This window comes from Phocoena sinus, chromosome 3 (assembly GCF_008692025.1).
Source record: "Phocoena sinus isolate mPhoSin1 chromosome 3, mPhoSin1.pri, whole genome shotgun sequence".
In the NCBI taxonomy this organism is placed as follows: domain Eukaryota; kingdom Metazoa; phylum Chordata; class Mammalia; order Artiodactyla; family Phocoenidae; genus Phocoena; species Phocoena sinus.
This window is the reverse complement of record NC_045765.1, coordinates 60,703,206-60,727,518: the sequence shown is the minus strand read 5'-3', so window position 1 is coordinate 60,727,518 and position 24,313 is coordinate 60,703,206.

The window sequence follows — 24,313 nt, the reverse complement described above, 5'->3', positions numbered from 1 at the left end:
ATTCACACCCAATCAAACGGAGGCCCTTCCTCAGAACTTCTTTCACCTTCCCCTCCTCTTTCTCCCACCCTCCGCCAGTTACCAAGTTACCAATTGCCCACTGGGTTACTTCCTTGCCCCGGTTCTGGACATCCAGGAGTCACTGTGGTCAAGTGTCTATGTGTAGACACATAAGGAAGGGGCTGAATTATTTATGTCAGAGCTGAGGAAACAGGCTTGAGTCCCACACTGTATTTCTCTTCCTATTTATGTGCTCATCTTAGAGAGATGATCAGTGAGAAGGGTGAGCAAAGAGAAGAATGTGGATTTACACTGGGGTTCGTTGGCCAGCCAATACTGGGCCCAGGGGCTGTCAGTGGCCAAGGCCACCGGATGTGGGGACGCCTGGGTAGGTGACACCCTCCAATCCCCCACCAGATAGAGGCCTTAAATTCAAACTGGGCTGTTTGTTTCAGTGGGCACCACACCCAGGGCCAGCGTTTCTGTGGCCCATCACATACCCTAACCCTGGCCTCTGTGTCACTACCAGTCTCCTGTCCAGCAAGGAGCAGGTCTGTTCTCTCAAAGCTCCGCCTTCCTACCACCCACCACACCCCCGGGTGTGACCATAAGCCTAAGTAGCTCCCTTCAGGCTAGCTGACTGAGCTCTGAAATCAACATCCAGTCCAATTGCAGCCATAAACCATTCAGTACTTGCTGTATGTAGTGGAAGTCCTGATTCAGAATCTCAGTTCGACTACTCGCCAACAACATACTCTCAAATAAGCCATTTAACTTCTCTGAGCCTTAGTCTCCTCATCTGGAAATGGGGATAATAATAATCACATCACTCTCAGCTACTGTGGGGATTAAAGACAGAATCTATGTAAATCACTTAGGGAAGCACCTAGCAGAGACAGGTGCAAGAGACAGTGGTCAGTAAGGCTTCCTGGAAGAAGGGGCACTGGAGCTGGCCCGGAAGACTGAGCAGGATTTGAAGAGAGGAACGGAGTGGTGGGATAGTAAATGCCTCCTTTGATTCCCATCCTGCTACCCTCCCTGAGGGAGGGAACTCCAGGCCTGCCTGTTCTTCCCCTGCCCTAACCCCTACCCCACTATCCCAGCCCAGGTGGAAGCAAATCCTTTTCCTCCACCTGAAAGCTGTTGGGGTAAATTTCTCAATGTGAAGTTTTAAATTTTTTTCAAAAGAAACCCTTCTAGGAAACTCAGGGGAAAAAAGAACCCATAAGGAAAATGCAAACACCTAAGAACAAGGCTTTTAAAGAACACAGATTTTTTCCCCCCTTGGGTTAAGCACTGTCTTTGATGTCCGGCCAGACAGCCATGAGCACACAGAACCCCCTCCCTGTCAGCTGGGTGCCTGGTCCAGTTGTCAGACTGTGGCTGGGAGATTGGCCAGCACCCACCTGGACCCAGACTGGGTCCACAGCCCTGCAGAGGCCTAACTCCTGGCAGGCACCTCTGAGGGCAGGGTGGGGGTGTCCCCAGGGCAGTCCCTCTGGCCTGGGCCCCCGCAACCAGTGCTTTACCCCCAGGCCCTCTCCGGCCACACACCCCCTCCACCCCTGCACCAGTCACCTGCCACCCTCAGATCTGCCCCCTGCCCCAGAACTGCATGTCAGGCTAGCTTCCACCTCCCAAGGCAGGGGCTCTCTTTCTTGAAAATCCCGTCACACCAGCCTGAAGGACTGCACACACCCTTCTCTTCCATCGCTGGAACACAGCCCAGAAGGCTAGAGTCGCCATCAGATTTTACAGACTCGCAGAGGAGAAATAGACTCAGGTGACCAGAATCACTTCTTCAGAATCAGATTCTCGGCAGGGGGGAACCTCACTCTAAACCCTTATTCTGTCCACTAAACCCAGGCCCAGGGGGAGCAGACATGAGTCCTGGCAGCAGATCCTGACTTTAGAGTGAAGAGGGCCACAGTCATCAGCATGTCTACGAGCTGCTGGCCCTCAGCGCCTCCTTCCTGGCAGCACCCTCCGTGCTCCCCCTGGGGCACTAGTGGGCACAGTGCCTAGCCCGGGTGATGTCAGTGTTGCTGGTCCAGGGTCCACACTTTGAGTAGCAAGACTCGGAGCAGCGCTTTCTAAGATAACATGAGTCACATCTGTAATTTTAAAATTTTCATGGAAGTACATCAAAAATAAATTTTAATCGTATATTTTATTTAACCCAGTATCTCTAAAACATGATCACTTCAACATGTAGCCCATATAAAAAATTATTAATGCGATAGCTTACATTCTTTTTTCTGTACCAAATCTTCAAACTCCAGGGTTCATTTTACACTTGCAGCCCATCTCGACCAGCCACGTTTCAAGGGCTCAGTAGCCACATGTGGCTGGTGGCTACTGTGTGGACAGGAGAGCTCCAGAGGATGGGAGAAAGGGGAAAGAAGATGGGGGGACAGAAGAAGGATGGAGAGCAAGTCCCTGGAGTGACCCATCTTGGGACAGTACAGGAAGAGCATAGGGAAGCATTTCTACACCCAACCGTGCCTCTGACTCAGCGTGTAAGCCAAGAAGAATCAGGTAAACACTGGATCTCACCCTTTCACCTGTAAAATGGGGATAGCAATGCCTGCCCATCACTCAGCCAAGAGTCCAGGCCAGACACTCTTCCCAGAGTGGGAAGAGCGGGACTCTGCAGAACAGAAAACTGGAGAGGTTCTCCGGGTAACAATGCCGGGCTCCCCAGGGCAGGGCCTGAGCCCTCCACAGAGCTCTAACACAAGCATCTCTGCTCACGCAAAGCATCCTTGGGGCCTGGCAGGCAGAGAGCTGCTCTACCCCGACTCCAAAACCATAGTGAATGATCTGGTCCTATCTGGGAAGGGCACTTTGCTGTCACTGTGAATTGAGGAAACGCAAGCAGATAAAATTAGTGCTGCCCCCTATCCCAAGCTGTCAGGGGAGCTATTTTGAGGACCCTGCTGATGAGTTCATCTTCACGTTCTTTGCTCTGACTTTTTCCTGTGCTCCAAGAGCTGAGTCACCAGAGAGGGAGGCCCTAGTGGGCATTCTGGATTCTGGACCCCTGAGGCCCAAAAGGGAGTTGGGGGAGGGGACTTTGCAGAACGCAGGGCCAGGCCTGCATATAGGCCTTGGAATACCAGCCTGCTCTGGCAAAGCCAGCACTGAATGCCACATGTAATCTCAACCACCCACATTTTAAGATGATACAACTGAGGGAGAAGGAGAAGAAACAGAGGCAAAGTCAGGCGAGGTGACCTGACCACATAACCCAGCAAATCCCTTGGCAAGAACCTGAGTTTTCTAATACCTGGTCCTGTGATACTCCCATACTAACAGATGCCCGGTGAGCCAACTGCCCACAAGCCAAGTGTCCCCCCTTGGCACACTAAAGGGCACAGCCCACCACCCAGCCTCCAGCTCCACACACAGCTTAAGGGCTTGTCTCCCTGAGGGGGAGGGAATCTGCCACCAGGGTCCAGTAGCTGCCAGACAGTGGGCCGAGAGGCTGTCTTGTCACAGTCATGCTCCACAGAGCCGGGGCCTGGGGTCCTCACGGCCTCCACACCCTGGAAGAAGACTCCCGTTAAGTCCTCCAAACCCCAGCCAGGAACCAAGCACCCCTAGGCACTGGAAGGGGCCACTCTTAGGTTAAACAAAGGCAAGAAGAGCTTTCAGCACCAGCTGATGACCACACCACCTCCCCCTGACTCCTGACTACAGCTCTGAAATCTGTCATTACAGCCAGGTGATCCCAGATGAGGGTCCTGGCAGGAGAAACCATTTGAGGTCCCTGCTTGGCCCCCTACATCACCTCTTGGTTTAGTCCTCCTTGCTGGGGAGATGTGACACCTGCTATTTCTTCCCAAACTATTTTGTCCCCTAGTTAGTCCCAAGGGTCTAAGGATAAGGACCACTCCCACCATCCCCTCCCCAGCCTGAGACAACCCCATCATTCCAGGCAGACTCTGACATCAGCTGCCCCTCACCGTCACCTCCACAGTCCTTTGAGCTGCAAGTGTCTGATCACATCCCCACCTCATAGTGTTCCTCTCAAGGTGCCAGGCCTGCACCTGGCAGACCCAGTACCCATGCTTCTCTCATGGAAAAGCAAAACACTAAAGGATGACCTCTACTCATCCTTCAGAGTTCAATCTAAATATCACCGCCTCCAGGAAGCCTTCCCGAACTGGGTCAGGTACCTCTCCTCTGAGCTCTCCCAGCACCCCATATTCCTCTTTCCCAAGGTTTACCACTCCACCAAGCTGGCAGGGGACTTGGTATCTTTGTATGGCTTGTGACCGGTACATAGTTGGTGCTCCATAAATTCTGGCTCAGAGGATAAGCGTGCTTAACAAATCCAGTCAACCTCATGATCTGGGGCACTCGCACACAGAAATACTCACAAACTCAGCAAACGCCCTTCTGAGTCATTACTGCAAACATGGTGCTGAGAGATTCTTTGTAGTTCAGAGAAATGCTGGGCCCAGTTCCTCAGGCCTTTATGGCGGCCAGTAGACAGAGAAAGACCCCTGCCAGTGCCATCACTTTACCCTCCCCATCCCACCCCAAGAAATCGACACAGAAGTTCTATGAGAAAAGGAAGCCAACAAAGACAGCAGCTGCCTCCCTCGACAGCCAGAGCCCTGGAGAGCTTAAATGGAATTAAAATAATCTCACTTTATTTCCCCCAGCCACAGACAGACACAGGCAGGAGAGAAAAGCCTGCTAACTGCTCCTTTGAAGAGGCAAAGACTCTTGTACCCAAAAGCTATTTGTCCTCCCTAAATGGGATTTCAGAAACAGAGCTGAAAGGGAGGCGATGGCCTCAAGAGCCTAAGCTTGTATTATACATTAGACAGATATTTAAAAATAAATAGCGATTAAAAGGAAAGCCATGAATGACAGCAGAGAGCTCCAGACCCTCCAAGGCCTTCATGCAAATGTCTCACTGCTCTCTCAGCACTGGAAATCTGGGCCAAACTGTAATCATTTCTCTGATTTTTAAAAAATGTTTTCACCCAGCTGTTTTGAGGGGCTACGCTCTGGTCCAGGTGGTGTGACCAAGTCTACGGAGAAGCCTCTGAGCGGGTTCCCAGTGCCATACCATCACCAAGGAGGCCTGTGTGCAATGCTCACGTTCCCGGGTCTGGGAGGCTCCCTCGCCCATCACTCCAGGTAGGTCTGTGCACCCATTCCCAACACTCAACACACCCTGTGCGAGGCCTGTTTCCTCACCAGTCTCCCCAGCAGCTGTGACCTCCAGGGGTCAGGAACCATGTCCCACACTGGGTAAGCTCGCAATAAGATCTTCTGATGGGCAGTCTGCCGTGATACACCTCTTACGAGGTATGCCAGGAAGGAGGGCAAAGTCCAGGCCAATAAACACCTGCCTTAGTAGGTCTACATTTTCCTTGTTAGTTATCATTGTTATTGTTGGTATCACCCTCATTAGCACCAGCGTCAGTGATGGTTGGAATCCCAGCCCTTAGCTAAAGACTTCAATCATTGTGAATACCTCTTTGAGACAGTCATATGCTCAGCTTTTCTCAGTTGCACCCTTTTCAGAGAAAATGAGTTTAGATCCTTTTGTTTTAGCTGCACTAAAACTTTTTCAGATTGACTTTTTTCAGATTTTATTGGTTTTGATCTGATGTCCGTTTCCTGTTCCAGAATCCCATCCAGGATATTACATCACATTTAGTCATCCTCTTAGTCCCCTCTCAGCAGTGCAAGTGTCTCTGATTTCCTGGTTTTTGATAACCTTGACAGTTTTGAGGGGTACTGGTCAGATACTGTGTCAGATGTTATTCTACTGGAATTTGTCTGATGTTCTCCTTCTGATTAGACTTGAGTTATGGGTTTTAGGGAGGAAGACTGCAGAGATAAAGTGCCATTCTCATATCCAGAGTATATTCTATTCAATATCAACATGATTTATCACCATTGATGTTGACCTTGGTCACCTGGCTGAGGTAGTATTTCTCAGGTTTCTTTCGATCTTTCAACCGAACGCCTCCCCCTTCCCTAAGAGGCCAGGTCAAAAAATCACCTCCTCCTAGAAGCCTCCCCAGATTACACACACACACTCACTATGGGTTCTTCTCAATACTTAGCATACCTCCAAGTATTTCAGGTGTCTGTGAACGTAACCCCTTATTTTGACTTCGGGCTCCGTGAGGGTAGGGACATAATATATAACAGCATCTAGCGCATAATAAAAAGTAAAAAAAAGTGTGACCTCTCATTTCGTGCTAAGTGCCAGTACTATGCTAAGCACCTCACTGGCACAACCTGGCTATAACCCAATGAGGGTGGATCGCTTGTTATTGCCACCTTACAGATGAAGAAGCGCTCGAGAACCAGCACAGCGAGTAGCCAGTGGAGCTGGGATCCTGGCCGTTTGGCTCTGCAGTCTATTCCTGTATCCTCTGCTCTACTCCTCTCCATGTGGGGGTTTAAGGGCTTTCAGGGTACCGTCAACTACTGGTCAAGGACAGGCTGCTGCAATGAAGGCAGAAATGTTAGGTGGGCTCGGAACAACAGCACCAAAGACACGACCCTGGCCCGGCCTGACCTTGGCCCAACTCTGTCCCACCCCCAACCTCAGCAGTCCCCAGCAACCACCAGGCCTTCCCTTTTTGACATCCAGAGACGGGGAGTCCCGGCTGTGCACCCAACATGCTGCATCAGCAAGAAGCCGAATGATGTATGTGGAACTGGAACATCTCCCATAAATTGTGTTTTATTAAATTTTAAACTTTAATAAAATAATGACACATTTCAAGTGTCAGCTCTGGGCTTCCGCATCCCCACCAGCCCACCATCCTCAGGCTCACCGAGAGCCCTCTCGCTGGCAGGGTCTTCAGAGCACCAAAGTCTTTCTTGGGTGTTGACTAACACTCAGGGGAAGCAGAAGGTGGGGGTAGCTGGGGAGAGGATGGCTTTAGCAGATCCAGGCCAAGGCAGGTATCAGCTGCTGGGTATGATCCAGGCAACCAATACCAGAGGCTTCCAGTCCTCTAGACAGTAGAGAGAGCCAGCTTTGTCAGTTCCGGTTGGGGATGAGGCTCCAGTCCTTCAAGGGCCCAGATTTAAACAGTGGAGTTAAGAGACGGGGCCAGTTTCCTAGCCATGGTCTCAGACAAGACAGTCAGGGCACCAGGGACACATGGGGCTGATTCAGCATTTGGCCGTGCCTTCCATGGTGATGCTCAGGGCACCGAGGAAGAGAACCCCCACTGCCCCTTCCCCAAGCAGCTTCCAAAGCACCCTTGTTCACCTCCTCCCCTCTCACCACATTGCCAGCCCCAGCCCCAGCAGCTAGGCATTCAGTGAGCTTTCTCAAAGCGAGCTCTAAGCGAGCTCCCAAACTCGCAGACCTCCCAAGCTTTCCTCGTCCTGTCCCCTGACCAAGCTCCTAGAAGGTGTCCAAGGCTCCCCACAGCTAGCGTCCATTTTACCCCTCCCACCCCACCCTCTCCACCCTCCCTCACCCATGCTCAGCACTGAATCTCCCCATTTCCATTTCCCCCTTACCCACCTCCAGGCCTTCTCCCTTGCTGGCCCCCAAGCCCAGAACATCCTCTCAAACATCTCCCTGTCAAATCCTACGGAGGCCAGGAGAAGTGCTTCTTCACTCTAAAGCCTTCCCTGACTCCGAGTTCCATGGTATCTGAATGTCCCAGAAAGCCCCTTTCCTGAAACCCTCTCCACCCTCTGCTGGGAGCACAGTCAGTAGGGACACCTGGCATCTTCTTTGCTAACCAGCAAGCTCCATGCCATTAGGGACATCTCTTCATCACTTTGCAACCCCCCTACCAATCTCACAGTGCCCAGGCAATAAAAGGCACCAGGGACAACTGACGGGAGGGGGATAAAGAGACGGGTCACAGGAACCCAAGGTCAGATTCATGAGAAGGGCCTGAGAGCCACTTTCAAGAATCAGATGGCCAGTGGACAGGGCCCCAGAGCAATCCCTCCCTTCTCTCCACCAGCTCTACCAGAATAGCAGACCCTTCCTCCTGTGCCCCTTCTCCCCGGCTTCCTTCACACTCAAATAAAAGGCAGGGGACAAAGTAATCAGAGACCTGAAAGCACTTGGTCAGAACACTTCTCCATGCTCACCACTCCTAACCTTGCCGCCCCACTTGGGCTCTGGTCTGGGAGAAATGCTTGTCCTCACCACAGACCTTTTCAGCAGGAGAGAGAAAGGGGGTCCCCTGCACAGGGGGAGGACGGTGACCTCCCAGTTCCCCTGTGACACAGCAACAGCCTTGAGGACCTGGCTTCCCAATCCCCCAGCTCACCTCTCACCACTCACTGGATTGCCTGGCTGCGACACCGGACTTCAGCAGAAATGCTTTAGGAAACATGTTTCAAAGCAAGCTGGTGACTGCGTGTGCAGAGCTGAGATGCATGTGCAAGAAGCCTGCCAACTCTCCTGACACCCTGCCCCACAGGCCCCAACCCCTCTGCCGCACGCTTTTTATGAAATCCCTTTGAGGCTCCGTGGAAGGTCGAACTCCAGAGCTCAGCTCCTTTCAAGGACAAGCTCCAGCCATAATCATTTTTTTCCAATCCAGAAATCTTGTTGGGAGGATGGGAGGGAAGAGAGAGAGAGAGCTCTGCTTATCCAGGAACAATTCCACTGTCCCTCCAGCTAATGGCCTCCATCGACCTTATAAAGTCTTCCCTGTAAAGCAGCCCCCATTTCCCAGGAACCAAAGCAGCCCATGGAACCCCAGTGGAGGACCCAGGAATCCTGGGAGCTGGCACTAGCGACCCCTCCCCACTGGTGCTGGATTTCAAGGAGCCCCAGTGTCGGGCTCTCTGGCAGCAGCCACTTGCTCCCTCACTTCCAAACCAAGCCTGTTATGTTTTCTTCGATTCTCGATGCCCTTCATGGATAGATATATTTCCTTAAAATGAAGAAATGTTTTCTCTGCTGTTTTCTGCACCAAAGGGTGAGGATGCTTTACACTAGGGAGAGGAGTGGGGGAAATGGTTCCATTAGGTTGAAGACGTAAGCCCGCCAAACCCCCTCTTTCGTAATTGAAAATAATGAACTTTAATAAAAAACCAGCACAGCCCCTTGAGCGACAGATTAGACGTCACTGAAACTCATTTGAGCACTGTCTTTCAAGGTTCCTTCCGTGGGGCATTGCGATGAGTGAAAGCCGTGGAGAAGAAGGGAGGTTAATAGTCCTGATTCCCTCCTGAACGGCCTCATCAGGAAGAAGATTCTAGAACTGGACGCCTTTCTGCCCACCAAAGCCCACGCCGGGGTCTGCAGAGCCCAAATCAGGGGCTTGGCCTCCATCCTCCCACTGGTGAAGTGGTCTCTTCACGCACATACACGTGCACGCACATGCATGCATGGCAGGCTTGGGGAGATCAATGCGATGGCAGAAGAGCCCCACCCTGGCAGCACTCCCTCTGAGCCAGCGAGGGTCCTTCAATCAACCAACAGGAGGTCCATGGTCCTCCCCCAGCCTCAGAATGCTCAGTCTGGCCCATGATGTCATGGGCATTTCGAGGAGAAAGATTTACAACTTCACTCCTTGAATCCTGACCCTCTTTTTCTAAGTACCCATGAGGCCATCACCTCAACACAACTAAACAGACCTTTCCAGCATCTTCCACCCAAAAGATGCTCCTCCTCCTTTTTAACTTCACCTCTTCACCCCCTCAATTATTTTATTTCAGTGTTTTTATTACAAAAGTAATGGATGTTCATTATAGAATATTCAGTAAGATAAGCAATAAGAAGAAAATGAAAATATCTCATAACATCACCACTCAGAAATCACGTTAACATTTTGGTTTATAGCTTTCCACCCATTTTTCTGTACATATGAAGACAGATTATTGCTTTTGTTGGTTTCATTTTTCCTGAAGCAAAATTGGGATCACTCCAATTTTGTTCTTATGGAACACTCCCAACCTCATTCTATGAGGCCACCATCACCCTGATGCCAAAACCAGGAAAAGATGTCACAAAGAAAGAAAACTACAGGCCAATATCACTGATGAACATAGATGCAAAAATCCTCAACAAAATACTAGCAAACAGAATCCAACAGCACATTAAAAGGATCATACACCACGATCAAGTGGGGTTTATCCCAGGAATGCAAGGGTTCTTCAATATATGCAAATCAATCAATGTGATACACCATATTAACAAACTGAAGGAGAAAAACCATATGATCATCTCAATAGATGCAGAGAAAGCTTTTGACAAAATTCAACACCCATTTATGATAAAAACCCTCTAGAAGGTGGCACAGAGGGAACTTTCCTCAACATATATGACAAACCCACAGCCAAAATCATCCTCAATGGTGAAAAACTGAAACCATTTCCACTAAGATCAGGAACAAGACAAGGTTGCCCACTCTCACCGCTATTATTCAACACAGTTTTTGAAGTTTTAGCCACGGCAATCAGAGAAGAAAAAGAAATAAAAGGAATCCAAATTGGAAAAGAAGAAGTAAAGCTGTCACTGTTTGCAGATGACATGATACTATACATAGAGAATCCTAAAGATGCTACCAGGAAACTACTAGACCTAATCAAAGAATTTGGTAAAGTAGCAGGATAAAAAGTAATGCACAGAAATCTCTTGCATTGCTATACACTAATGATGAAAAATCTGAAAGTGAAATCAAGAAAACACTCCCATTTACCGTTGCAACAAAAAGAATAAAATATCTAGGAATAAACCTACCTAAGGAGACAAAAGACCTGTATGCAGAAAACTATAAGACACTGATGAAAGAAATTAAAGATGATACAAATAGATGGAGAGATATACCATGTTCTTGCACTGGAAGAATCAACATTGTAAAAATGACTATACTACCCAAAGCAATCTACAGATTCAATGCAATCCCTATCAAACTACCAACGGCATTTTTCACAGAATTAGAAAAAATTTCACACTTCGTATGGAAACACAAAAGACCCCGAATACCCAAAGCAATCTTGAGAAAGAAAAATGGAGCAGGAGGAATCAGACTCCCTGACTTCAGACTATACTACAAAGCTACAGTAATCAAGACAGTATAGCACTGGCACAAAAACAGAAAGATAGATCAGTGGAACAGGATACAAAGCCCAGAGATAAACCCACGCACATATGGTCACCTTATCTTTGATAGAGGAGGCAAGAATATACAGTGGAGAAAAGACAGCCTCTTCAATAAGTGGTGCTGGGAAAACTGGACAGGTACATGTAAAAGAATGAAATTAGAACACTCCCTAACACCATACAGAAAAATAAACTCAAAATGGATTAAAGACCTAAATGTAAGGCCAGACACTATCAAACTTTTAGAGGAAAACATAGGCAGAACACTCTATGACATAAATCACAGCAAGATCCTTTTTGACCCACCTCCTAGAGAAATGGAAATAAAAACAAAAATAAACAAATGGCACCTAATGAAACTCAAAGCTTTTGCACAGCAAAGGAAACCATAAACGACACCAAAAGACAGCCCTCAGAATGGGAGAAAATATTTGCAAATGAAGTAACAGACAAAGGATTAATCTCCAAAATTTACAAGCAGCTCAATATCAAAAAAACAAACAACCCAATCCAAAAATGGGCAGAAGACCTAAATAGATATTTCTCCAGATATACAGATTGCCAATAAATGCATGAAAGAATGCTCAACATCATTAATCATTAGAGAAATGCAAATCAAAACTACAATGAGATATCATCTCACACCGGTCAGAATGGACATCATCAAAAAATATACAAACAATAAATGCTGGAGAGGGTGTGGAGAAAAGGGAACCCTCCTGCACTGTTGGTGGGAATGTAAATTGATACAGCCACTATGGAGAACAGTATGGAGGTTCCTTAAAAAACTAAAAATAGAACTACCATATGACCTTGCAATCCCACTACTGGGCATATACCCTGAGAAAACCATAATTCAAAAAGAGTCATGTACCACAATGTTCATTGCAGCTCTATTACAATAGCCAGGACATGGAAGCAACCTAAGTGTCCATCAAGAGGTGAATGGATAAAGAAGATGTGGCACATATATACAATGGAATATTACTCAGCCATAAAAAGTAACGAAATTGAGTTATTTGTAGTGAGGTGGATGGACCTAGATTCTGTCATACAGAGTGAAGTAAGTTAGAAAGAGAAAAACAAATACCATATGCTAACACACATATACGGAATAAAAATAAAAGTTCTGAAGAACCTAGGGGCAAGACAGGAATAAAGACACAGACCTACTAGAGAATGGACTTGAGGACACAGGGAGGGGGAAGGGTAAGCTGGGACAAAGTGAGAGAGTGGCATGGACATATATACACTACCAAATGTAAAATAGATAGCTAGTGGGAAGCAGCCGCATAGCACAGGGAGATCAGCTGGGTGCTTTGTGACCATCTAGAGGGGTGGGATAGGAAGGGTGGGAGGGAGGGAGACGCAAGAGGGAAGAGATATGGGGACATATGTATATGTATGGCTGATTCACTTTGTTATAAAGCCGAAACTAACACACCATTGTAAAGCAATTATACTCCAATAAAGATGTTAAAAAAAAAAATGTGTTCCTATGACAGTGCATTCTGGGTCACACAGATGCTGAACCTCTGACTCCCCTCCCCAAAACAACCCACTCTGGGCACTCACTGAACTTGTGGCGCCTCCTTCATCTGTCCCTTTCTCTGCCTTCCCATGGCTGTGTCCAGCCTCTGCCGAGAGGCCAGACTCTCATGAGCCTCCTCATTGGTCCCAGTCTCCAAGCCAAGAGGGAGCAGTTCATTTGTTTTGTCAGCCATCTGCTTACACTGTGAGTCTATCTTCCCGGTTCACAGCCAATATCAGTGGATGCACCAGTCCCAGGGATAAGTTAAATTACAGTACATTCCAACAATGGAGGACCTGACAGCCAGGAACAAGTGATGCCATGGGAGAATGTTTAAAAAGCAGTGTACAAAAGTATATTTAGGGCTTCCCTGGTGGCGCAGTGGTTGAGAGTCTGCCTGCCGATGCAGGGGACATGGGTCCGTGCCCCGGTCCGGGAAGATCCCACATGCCGCGGAGCGACTGGGCCCGTGAGCCATGGCCGCTGAGCCTGCGCGTCCGGAGCCTGTGCTCCGCAACGGGAGAGGCCACAACAGTGAGAGGCCAGCGTACCGCAAAAAAAAAAAAAAAAAAAAAAAAAAACTATATTTACTGTAAAATCTCAACCCTATTAAACATGATATATATTTATAAATACAAACATGTCCCTATAACAATGAATCGACATGCACCAATAAGTTAATACTAATCGCCAGGTAATTTAAATTCCTTCCTATTGCTTTGCTGGATTTTCCAACACATTTGTATATTGAAAAGTTTTCTTCTGAAAATTTTTATTTTAAGAAATGGAGAAGCTTTGAGGGGATTTTTTTAAGGCCTAGAGCAATGGTTCTCAGATTTTATTATGCATCGGAATCACCTGGATGGCTTGTTAAGCTACAGACTGCTGGGTCCCACCTCAGAGTTTCTGTTTCAAAAGGTCTGGGGTGGAAGGGTTGAGAATTTAAATTTCTAACAAGTCCCAGGTGATACTGCCGCTGGTCCAAGGACCACACTTTGAGAAGCACTGGCCTAGAGGTTCTCAGCAGGTGGCATTAAGGAAGAAGGCCACCAAGGCTTTGGTGTGCTGAAGCAGTGAGGGGAAGCCCTCTCTCTATTGTGGGAAGACAATAATGTTCTAGGGATCCCTGAGCCTCTCACCTGCCCAGAGCCCCAAAAGGAAGGACGAAGGAGGCCCCTGAGATGTATAATGAACATGACTGCACTAGCTTGGATCCTCTCCTTTCCCAGAGCAGGCCCTTTAAGGCCCATTAACCCCTGGTCTTTGGAACATAGCCCCTTCTACCCATTGTGCAGAGAGAGAGCCACAGAGATGATGCCAGAGAGACAAGGCCTGGAGGAGGGAGCTGCCAAACTGGTGAGCTTCTGAGACCCTAGGGAAAGCCCACACAGAGATCACCAAATACAGAAACATACATCCATGCACAGGACCTCCCGCCCCATCACAGAAGGGTGCTGCACCCTGTGGCCCCCATGTTGCCAGGACACCCTTCTTTCTTTGAGCCCATCCTTTCATTTCTTATTTCACTCATTTATTCAGCACTCGGCTCACCATCCCATCTAGTAGGACAGACAACAAACCAAACACAGTAGTGTAGGGTGGTCTATGCTAGGTCTGGGGCGTACATGAGCGTACACCAAGGAGGGGCATCAAAATAAGGTCTGAGGGTGGCAGGAGTGTTAAAATAACTTAGGCTTCATAAAAGCGAGACAGCAAAATTGTTACGAATGTGGGCTCCCAGCTCACACAGCACTGGATTCAAATCTTCGCTCTAACTTGTACTAGCTTGACCTCTCTGGACTTCAGTTATCCCATCTGTTAAGCGGGTGTGGTAGGCAGCTTCTAAGATGGTCCCCAACAATCTCCACCTCTCGTATTCACAGCCCTGCATAATCCCCTCCACATGAGTGTGGCTGGATCTAGTCACTGGCTTCTAATGGATAGAATATGGAAGAAGTGATAGGCTGTCACTTCTGAGATTGTGATAAAAGGACTATGGCTTCCATCTTGAGTTCTCTCTCCCTTTCTCCCCTTCCCTCATCGTCTCTCTCATCCCTCACTCTGGGGAAAACCAGCTGCCATGTTGTGAGCAGCCCTATGGATTGGGGACTGGAGCCTCCAGCCAGCAGCCAGGGCACCCTAGGGCTCCCACCCATCACGTCAGTGAGCTGGGAAGCGGACCTGCCCCCAGTCAAGCCTTGAGATGACGACAGCCCCAGGTGACACCTTGACAACAATCTCGTGAGACATCCTCATGAGAACTACCCAGCTAAGAGTCTCCCAGATTCCTGACCCACAGAAACTGTGAGATAATAAATGTATCTTGTTTTAAGCTGTAAGTTATTACAGAGCAATAGATAACAATATAGCGTGGATAGCGCTGGGTTTCTGAGCCCCATAGACTGTAGGGTTGATATGAGGACTCACTAGGCTAACGCAGGTAGAGCTCTTAGCACAGGGTGTGGCACATAGTAAGGGCTTACCAGTGTTACTAATTGTAATTATAATAAAGAATATCTGCTTTCCTCAGGTGTCCCCAAAGGAGTAGGTCTGCTGGTGCTATTTTAGGCACATAGCAAGCTGCAGGGGGAGAGACTCCAGGACACCTGAGTATTGCTGCTGTAACAAATTACCACAACTCTAGTGGCTTAAAACAACACAAAGTTATCGCCTTATCATTCGGGAAGTCAAAAGTCCAATATGGATCATAAAAGGCTGAAGTCAAGGTGTCGGCCGAGCTGTGTCCCTTCTGGAGGCTCTAGAGCAGAATTGTTGCTTGCCTTTTGCACCTTCTGGAGGCTGCCCTCATTCCCTGGCTCATGGTGGCATCACTCCAAACCCTGCTTATGTTATCACATCTCCTTCTCTGACTCTGACTCCTGCCTCTCTCTCAAAAGGACGCTTGTGATTTCATTGGGCCCACCTGGATGACCCAGGCTACCCTTCTTAATCACACCTTAACTTAATCACACCTACAAAGTCCCTTTTGCCACGTAAGGGAACATATTCACAGATTCCAGGGATTAGGGCAAGGACGTCCTGAGGGGCCATGATTTGGCCTACCATGGTGGGGTTGCCCCTTATCCTTTTCTCCAGGCAAAGCATCCCCAGTCCCATCAGCTGTTCCTCCACCAAGGACATCATTACCCCTTCCTCTCCATGCCCTCCATGTCCCTGTCACCTGATTCTCTAAAAATCATGCTGAGATGGAAAACCTTGACGCTGTATTCCTACAGGACTGAATTTAATAAGTGAAGACTTGGGTTCTCACACATTTTGCAACACTTCAGGTAAACAAACAACATTCCCTCCCCTCCCCTGCTAACACTGTTATCAGCATGAAAATTCCTGCTTCCTATTCTAGCTGCTGCAAAGTTGCTCACATGAGAAAAGGTGAATTATTCGGTGCGGTGTTTGGCCCACATTTAATATTTGATCAATTAGCATTCTTTGATCCATGTCCTAACAGTGGGATGTCTCTGGCTCTGTGGCTGCATGAGCTAGGCTTGCTGTTTCCACAGGGGGAGGGCGTTCAAGGGGAAAAGAGGCTCACACACATGACCTGCATCTGAAACACAAACAGCCTGAGCCCGTGCTGGGAGCGAAGGGGAGGTCGGGGTGGAGCTCGAAGGGGAGCGGGAGTGCGCATATTAGCAGGGTGGGCTCCGCCCTGGGAGTCCCGCACCCTAGCCCACCTGAGTGCCCACGGGGCCCCCGTGTCCCTGATCGTCTTGCATCACTGTCACCAACCCCCTTGGCTTTAAGCAGCACTACGCCTGGCCCACAGCACACAACCAGCATAAGATCCAAGGAACAAATGATCCAAACCTAGGGGATCCAAACCTGGGAGCCTCCCCGTCCAGATGCCCATGGATTTGGACTCTGGAGCAGGCCTTGCCCTCCACCACCGGCCATGCAGGGACTGTGGAGGGGCTTAGATGGTGGGTTAAATGCTCTTTGTCCTAAAAAGGGAGTTAATTAATTACCCTCACGTGGATTGCCTCCTGCTTTGCCAATCTGTCACTTGTAGGAACTATCTTGGATTTTTGGTTTCTGAAATGCAAATATGGCAAAAAGAGGAATGGTGTCTCCTAACTCATTAGAGGGAAGCCTAGACATGGCACAGGCAGACACACACACACATATATACGTATACATGGATATATACATATACACACACATGTGTATATACACACACATGCATATACATACATACACACACACAATTTAGGAATCTCTCCAGCCAAGCACAGCCCATCTTGAGAGCTGGCAGCAGGCAAAGGGCCAAAAATAGGCTCTCTCACAGGCTCCCCCAGCTTCAGTTTAAGGTTTCTGGATGGGGGGGCGGTGGAGGGGGGTTTCTGGCCAGCTGTGGCCCGGGACCCAGCCACAATTTAGTCCCCTCTTCCCCTGCTAATTTTGGAACAATACCGCAAGCCAGATGTGCTGCTTAACACATGACAAGTGGTACTTGTGTGTCAGAACGAGACTTTAAGTTTCTGCACCTCTCCCACTGTGAAGTGATTCTGTGTATCCGTTTACTTGTCCCAAACTGTGAGGGAACCAAGGCTTTTGTTGCTCGGGTGTTATTAAACACCATCATCGGCCACCTCCTGCATCTGTCATTGATTGAGATAAATGACACTATTTTTTTTCTTTAAAAAAAATCTACGCTTAATGAAGTCTCTTTCGTGCCACAATCTCAGCAGTGAGATAAATGAGAAACAATTTCTTGGTATCCATTATTTTAAATTACAGATATCAACCCTGATGCTGTTTTCAAAGTTTATTGAATTTTCATAGACTATCATCAGCTTCTACATTCTACACCTGTAATAGAAACCTGAACGCAGAGAGGTTTTATGGCTTCCTTCTAAAGCCTCAGTGAGAAGGGGCCCCATTCCCCAGCCTCCCCAAGAAACCTTCCAGAAAGTTCCAGGCACTCTCTCGGCCAGACCAAGGGAAGGGAGAAGAGAAATCCAGCACAGAAGCCTGTTCCCTTCAGTCTCCCCAAGGGGGGGCCAAGGCTGGGCCTGCATCACTCTTGATACCCAGCTGTCCAGCTGACTTCTCCTGGGTCCCCGCCTCCCCTTTCAGACAATAAATCCCATAGACAACTGGGGCTTGACTGCAGCCTGAGTAAACCCTTAGCGAGAAGGTGATGTGATGCAATAACCCCCTCACAGAAGTCTCTCCCCACTACCACTCCCAGGCTAGTCCCTCTAGGCTCATGTGACCCTCCTGCTGCTGCCACAGCTAACCAGGTACATCCTAAGCATTCTGCACTCTGACCCCCAGGGGTCACTGGCAGACCAGCAGAAGGTGGCACATAACCTCCAGGGTCACCAATGTAGGTGGTCACAGAGCAGTTATCGCTATCCCTGTGAGAGAAACTGAAGCCCAGAGAGTTTAGGCTGACCCACTGGGGCCACACAGCAGGAACACTGACAGCTTCCACAAACTGCATCTCAAATCATTGGAAGGGGGTTGAGAAGGTCCAGGCCACCTGCTGTGGAGCAAGCTCTGGTCTCAACTATCTGAAGACTCCAAGCTGCCGAAAACTGCAGAGGCCTTTGGTGTGAGTGGGTGAGTGTGTGTGTGTGTGTGCATCGTCTGTCTGTCTGTCTGCATGGGCACATCTGTGCAAGTGTGTACACATGTGTGGGTGTGGTCTCTCACTTAATGGGCATTTACTGAGCACCCAGTGTGTGTCAGACCCTGAGGTAAGCTCAGGGGGTTCAGCAATGAAAACAGACAGTGTCAGTCCCCACAAAGCTGATAGTCTGGGAGGGGTGAACAAGAGTAAGCAAGTGAATTAGCAAGAAAAGTGTAGCAGGAGAGGAGGCACAGTCAAACCTGGTACTTGAGGATGGACGATTTTTCAAGGCATAGGCAGTGTTTAAAGAGGGCATAGTAACCACTTCTAGGCCTGAAGGGTCAAAGGGAAAGAGGAGTTACTGGAACAATGAGAGGATGTGAAAATGGAGAGGACCACCTGATGGGGGCTGAGGCCTTCAGCAAAGGGATACAGCCAACCCATGGAGACCCATCAGGGAAGGAGCCGGGAAAATAAAAACGCCAAGCTCACTTTCCTCCTACCCTCCCCTCTCCTGCCAGTTGCCCAGTAAATGAACTCAACAGGAAGCCAGAGGTGAGTGGGGGGTACTGATGCGGCCCTTACGGGTCAGCTCCTGGCCCTGAAGTGAACGGGGAGCATGTATCTGAGGGACGAGCGGACAGGACGTGGCTCTTGGTTGTGTAAAGACAAATTGTTACTTGTGCCAAGAAGGAAGCATGGGGTATACGGCACAAAGATGAGTGGGTGAGAGGGCTGGGAAGGTCTTTCTGGAGAGTGACATTTTTAAGGAGAAAGGATGAGCAGGGGTGAGCTCAGGTCCTCGGAGGCTGGAGCGTAGTGTGTGAGGAGATGAGGCTGGGTGGCTGGCCAGCCCGCGAAGGCCCAGAACAACATGGTCAGAGTCTGGGCATCATTCTAAAGGTGATCAGAGTCCACTGACAGATTTTAGTAAGGTGACAGTAAAGGGGTAACACCCTCAAAGATGTGAATGGAATAGGAGACAAATAGCATTAAAATCTGGGAAGCTTGCAAGCACCTGGCAGAGCAGAACAGAGAAAACCAAGACCAAGTCGGCACCGTGGAAACCCTAGAAACAGTGGATCTGCACTTCTCCCACCCAGAAGGGGCCCTGGAATCAGAGGTCCCAAGTACCTCTGAGAGCGGGGGCAAAGGTGACACTCATTACAGAGGGACTGCTTGCAAATCTGTGTAAGAAGCCTGTACACCCCCAGTGCCCTCCCTGCCTGGCACACACAGAAAGCTGGGGGCTTGCTCTCAGGAGAGGTTGGTCCCAAGTCCCTGCCCTCTGGGACCCCAGGCACTGCTGAAAATGAATGAAATGAAAGTCCACCTACCCAAAGGCAAGAACCCCAGCTCCCTTCCCCTGCCTGGTGCTGGAAACACTGGGAACCCGGCTCAAAAGAAAATTACCACCTCAAGAAAAGAGATTTACAGATATAGATGGACAAGTGGCCACTTTGCCGTGGGTTTAATAGTTTTCCCCCCAAATTTATGGCTACCCAGAACCTCAGAATGTGGTCTTATTTGGAAATAGGGTCCTTGCAGAAGTAATTAAGGTAAGAATCAAGATGAGACCACACCGTGTTAGAAGGGCCTTAAATCCAATGAGAATGTCCTTTAAAAGACAGAAAAGGACAGAGAGAGACATAAGGACGACGGCCATGTGGAGACAGAGGTTGGGGCTGTGCTGCCATAAGCCAGGGAACACCAGGAGTCATCCAGATGCTGAAAGAGGCGAGGAAGCCTAGAGCCTGTGCAGGGAGTGTGGTCCTGCCAAACGACATCTTGATGTCAGATTTCTGGCCTCCAGAACCGTTCATGGTAATTTGTTGCAGCATCCTTAGGAAACTAATGCACCCCTCAATTCCGTTTACCCTCAGTGAAGCCGACTGCTGGGCCACATACACACACACACGCACGCACTTCCACCCTGCTATTTAGTGCCTCACCCTTAAATACGTGCACAGCTCTGCAGGTCTTCTGGGCACGGGGCTTTAATTTCACTTGCCACCTCCTAGAACACCAGGATCCTCTGACCCTTTTCCCAGAGGAGCAGGGTGCAGAGCCCCAGCAGCTTGGAGGCCTTTTTCCACAAGCAGCAGCATACACCCATTTTCTCTGCCCCCCTCCTTCCCCTCGTAGCCAGGTCAGAGCCCAGCTAATCACAGCAACCCACCCAATGGGTGCGATCTTTCACTGGCATGTGCCCCAGGGCACAGCTCCCCACAAGCATGAGTGCACCCTGGCAGGCGCTGTAGAAGGACGTGGACGCCATTTCCTGCGGGTCAGCAGGGACTGCAGCTGTGGGCTCAGCCCTGGGGATGCACGCACACACCCTCTCTGGGCCCCGGTGAAGGGGGAAGGTGGCAGAGACTTGGAGAAACTCACAGCGCCCAGCACCCAGCGTCAGAGTCACAGCTGGAGAGTTCAAGACACCAGAGGAGCCTCTCCAACTCACTCCCTGTTTACAGATGGAGAAACTGAGGCCCAGAGAGATAAGAGGGTTTGCATACGTTTACAACACACTGAGTTCAATCAGTAAGTCAGCAAGCATTTATTGAGTTCCTACTGTTTTTCAGGTCCAGAACTAGACTATGAAGATACAGAAATGAATAGAATAAAATATGCACCCTCAAATGGCCGAGGGTCAGCCCAAGGAAAAGAATCCAAGCAGCAGCAAGTACTAAACTGTGCAGACACACAGCCCTCCAGAGAACTAGCATTTTTCCACCAAGCATTCGAGCTTTGCACCAGGACCCCTGCCCAGCCCCATTTCCTGCACAGCACCCCCATCAACTCCTGTCACCCCAAAATTGTCAAAATGCATCCCCTCCTACTTCATCCGTTCACACCCCAAACGTCATCTCAGGCCCCAAGCAAGACCCTGGAGCGAGAGAGACAAAAAAAAAAAAATGATAGTCCCCACCCTCAAAGGACCCAACCATGGTGAAGGGGAGGGAGGGACGCCAACGGCCTGGTGCATGAGTGACTGGGTGAGCGGAACAACCAGGGCCTTTCTGCACTGGAGAGCCAGGGAAGACTCCCTGACGCAGAGCTTGATGACAGGGAAGGGTTCTGGAGGCAGCAGAAAGGGCTGAGGTCTGGGAGAGCTGGGCAGCCACCTGGTGGGGGGCAAGGGGATGGGGACCCGGGATAAAAGTGGGCAGGGTCAGAGCAGAAGGTCCTCGAGTGCCCCGTGGAGAGCCTGGACCCTGTCACTGAGGCAAAGATTATTGTTCCCAGTTCTGTTCTCACTGCCCACAGCTGATGACTGTCTGTGACTCTCGTCTTTACAAACTCCCTTGCTCACCTGGAGCTCCTTACGTGTTCCCTCGCACAGTAGAAGGTGGCTGTTTTTCTTTGTTCTCTCCCTGAACCGATCATCCTATCCCGGGTACTTTTCTGACCTCAGATGCAAGAGGAAAATCACCTATGCTGGCGTTAAAGAGACTCGGGTGCTCGGCTCTTATCTGTAAGCAAAGAACAGAGCCCTGTGCCGCTTGCAGCACCTCACACAGCACACAGGCTGGTGTGGGCAGGGGCGTCTTCTGTGGCACAGACTCTGGAGGGTTTGTGGAACCTGAGAGAGGAGTCTCACCTGGATGCAGCCCCCTAAGAGAAGGTGGCGGCCCAGTGTGCAGGCTGCCTGGGCCTGGAGGCTGCCAGATCTGGGGCTCTGCCAGAGAGCACAAGCTCCATCCCCAACTGAGGGGGCGTGATGGGCCCTAGAGCAGCCCCTGGCCCTGCCGGGAGACTGACACTAGACCCCCATGTGTTGCTCCACCTTCCAGAATAAGGGTCGGGGTCTCTCACCATCTGCTGGATAAGAAGCCAGCTGGCTTCAAGCTTTAGGCTGGAGCCCCGTGTCCCCCACGCTGTTCTTGAGCCTCCTCAGCTGGCCAGGCTGGGACAGCCCCAGCTTCTGGGGTCTCTGTAGTTCTGCCCTTGAGATGCCACCCCATCTGGGCATAACCTGCCCAGATTCCCACACAGAGAGCCGAGAAGCAAGTGCAGACACCTCACTCTGGCATCCCAGGTCCTCTTGATCTGGGCCCAAAGGCATTGCCCCCCTTGTTGTACACCACACTTCAGACAGCCCAGGCACCCCTAACGTCGCCATATTTCGCACCTCCAAGCCTTCACCCTTGTCACTGCGTCAGCCTGGGGTGCCTCACCCTGTCCTGCTTATCAGCCCTCCCCAGATTCGATGTCTGTCGCGGCTCAGCTCCAGCCCGCACTCTCGGTCCCTGATAATCCCATGACCCCCAGCCTTAATTCTCTTCAGTTCACCAAGATCAGAACTTGCTCTGTGCTTAGCCTGGAGACACAAAGACTTATGGAAGAGACTCCCCTCGTGGCCTGTGAACTGCAGCATCCCATGTGATGATTCTGTTTCCTCCACTGGGCTGTGAGCTCCTCCCTGATCAGCACAAGCGGCCACAGAGAAATGCCAGGCTGCTGACATGCAGGTGAAACCTGTCCACAGATTCACTACCCACGGCACCGCTGCCATCTGCAGAGACATCGCTTCATAGAAGGGGAACAGCCCTTTGAGAAAGGGAGAGGGGCCTCTGGGAGAGGAACAGCCCCAAGTTCTCTTCCAAGGACGAAAAGAATGGAAAGGGGCCTTGGGCTAGGGTGCCCCTGGGGTCTGGGGTCTCTTCAAGCCAGGTTCTCCCTTCCCTGCCCTGCCCCCTGGCCTACACATCCATAATCTCATGCCTGCTTCCAGCCTTGCTAATGTCCCCCTCACGTCACGCTTGCCTTACCTTCTCCAGTAGCCTCCACCAGCTTCCTCAGTTCAGGCAGACCTCCCCCCTCCATCCTCACACCAGCATCTCCAAGACCACAGTCCTGCCCTGGGGTCAGCCCTCGTGAGCATGGGCTCCTTCCCGCCCGAGGCCTCGAGAGGTGGCCCAGGCACACAGAGGAGTGCTTGCCCAGTCCCTGGGTGACACCTTGTTGAGCCCTGCCTCTCTGGCTATTTCTCCTGCAGCTCCAACACCTGGGGTAACCCAGGACTGCTGAGGCCCCTAGGTGTGCCGGGCACCTTGCTGGCTGCTGAGGTGACAGCAGGAATCATACACCCTGTCCCTAACCCTGACCCTGTCCTCGTGGAGCTGACAGTCTAGCAGGGAAGATGGCCACGGAGCAGGAAGGGTTCAGAGCCACCCCTCACTCTGCCGGTCCTGGGGAAGGCAGCACCCCCCAGAATGCCAGCTCCCACAGCTTCCCGACAGGCTGCAGCCCTACCCCCAACCCCAGGCCCCCTCCCAGCTCCGGGCCCTGGCAGTTGTGCCTGTGCACCAGGTGCCTGTGTTTTCAAAGAATTTCTCTCCACTTTGCAAAATAATGAAGTCTCTCACATAAAAATAGAGAGCCCATCGGCTGCAATCTGCTATTATATTTTTACTGGGACCCTCCACTGAGTGAGAGTGTAATCTGTAAGATAATATAAGTGCTGATAATATTTTCCAGGGAAGCATTTCTCACCGTTACAAACACAAAGTGTTATTAGGGGGTATATTTGTTAGCGCCGATGAGACACAGATTACCCGGCTTCTGCAACTAGATGGGAACAGGCTGAATTTTTCCCACTCTAAGCTGCTCAGCCTCTGAAAAAAAAATTAGCATATAATGTGCTAAGTGATCTACACAGTTCTAAGTTAGTCTTAAAAACTCCTTTGTGAGTCCTCTCCCATTAAGGCCTTTAAGCATCTTTATCCTCTTTTAATAGAGCAATTCATCAATGTGTTCCTCTAAGAGGTAAGTAATATAGATAAATTAGACAGGGGGACATGTTACATAAAGAGGAACACTCCAGCAGGATTAATACACTAATAGCACCTGGCACTTAGTAGGCGCTTAACAAATGGATATTATGTTAGTTGATTGATTGTAATTCCCTAACATTTATAAAATAAGGCTTTCCAATATCATTTCAAAAAATTTTAAAGTAAGAAATGCTCAATCGTCATTTTCTGTTAATTTTGAAGTTGGGGTGGATTCTGAAGCTCTCCTGACAGCTTTCCTCCCAGACACGGATCGCAGACTTTGACAGAGCGCCACCTACTGCCCGAGCCTCTCCACCACCACTCACCAGCTGCCA